Source organism: Arachis stenosperma, chromosome 10 (genome assembly GCF_014773155.1).
Source record: "Arachis stenosperma cultivar V10309 chromosome 10, arast.V10309.gnm1.PFL2, whole genome shotgun sequence".
In the NCBI taxonomy this organism is placed as follows: domain Eukaryota; kingdom Viridiplantae; phylum Streptophyta; class Magnoliopsida; order Fabales; family Fabaceae; genus Arachis; species Arachis stenosperma.
The window spans coordinates 23374748-23376281 of record NC_080386.1 but is presented as its reverse complement, the minus strand read 5'-3'; the positions used below and the strand labels follow the sequence as shown (position 1 = coordinate 23376281).

Sequence of the window (1534 nt, the reverse complement as noted above, 5' to 3'; positions counted from 1 at the left end):
GCACTTTTACGCAGAAAACTATGTCTTCCGACTCGGAAAAATTCACTGAATCCAAATATCATATTGAAATCATCAAATTCCAATTGCCAAATCTTCCAACCATATTCGCTCCTACTTACTCATTATTTAATTAATTTCGGTTAGACCGGGTATTACAAATTTTGCAAACACTGACAAAAGTACCCATCAAACAAGAAAATTAACGTTGTACCCATGAAAGATGGGTTCCGCCGTGTGACAATAGTACCCAAACCGTGATTTTTCATTGACTTTTTAATAAAATTTTCAAATTACCCATTCTATCATCTTCCCCAAATTCCAAATTTTACAACCCTCATCCTTCATCTTCCTCCTGCTGCCAGCCACCTTGTGGAACGACTACTATCCAACTTGAAAGGGGCAACCTGCAACAACGGCCGCATCTTGAGGCTCTCCCTTAACAACTTCTCTCTCAGAGGAACCATCTCTCCCTTCCTCTCCAACTACACCTACCTCCAATCACTCGACCTCTCCTCCAACGCCCTCACCGGACCCTTCCCTCCCGACATCCAGTCCCTCGTCAACCTCGCCGTCCTCAACCTCTCTTCTAACCAACTCCAAGGCCAGATCCCGCCACAGCTCACAATGTGCGCCTACCTCAACGTTATTGACCTCCATGATAACCTCCTCACTGGTCCCATTCTCCAGCAATTGGGCCTCCTCGTCAGGCTCTCCACCTTTGATGTCTCTAATAACAGGCTTTTCGGGCCCATACCGCCTTTTTTGTCCAACCGGATCGGCACTCTGCCCCGCTTTAACGCTACCTCCTTCTTGGGAAACAAGGATCTCTACGGCTACCCTCTTCCACCCATCAAGACCAGCGGCCTGTCTTTTTGGCCATTGTTGGGATCGGGCTCAGGAGTGGCCTTGCCAGCCTCGTCCTTAGCTTCACTGGGGTTTGCATATGGTTAAAAGTCACGGAGCACAAGATGGCTCTGGATGAAGGCAAAATCAGTCAGTTTATGCCTGGTAGCTGGCAGCAGTAGAGGAGGAAGACGAAGGATGAGGGTTGTGAAATTTGGAATTTGGGGAAGAAGATAGAAGGGGTAATTTGAAAATTTTATTAAAAAGTCAACGAAAAATCACGGTTTGGGTACTATTGTCACATGGAACCCATCTTTCATGGGTACAACGTTAGTTTTTTTGTTTGGTGGGTACTTTTATCAGTGTTCGCAAAATTTATAGGTACAAATGGTAGTTTTTCCGCTGAAAAAAATGTCTTTCAGAAAAAATGTCTTTAGTACCATAGCATTGGCCTATATATATAGCACATATAACTAAAAATTTATCTGTTACTAGTAGCTTATATAGTTGACAAAGAAATTTTGTATTAGGTCCTAGACTTCATTTAAGATAAATTCGAATAATTTTGTCGTTAACAAAAATACACTTAAATTTTATTATCGATAAAAATATTTTTTAATAATTAAAAAATGCTATAAAAATATCTAAAAAAATATTTAAAAAATATTTTTTTGAAAATAACAAATGACTT

The 1534-nt window shown here is 40.8% G+C and overlaps 1 pseudogene; it reads left to right on the top strand.

Annotated features, from left to right (window-relative positions):
• Positions 1–213: 213 nt before the first annotated feature.
• On the top strand, positions 214–1025 carry LOC130956873 (receptor-like protein 44; annotated as a pseudogene).
• Positions 1026–1534: the final 509 nt, after the last annotated feature.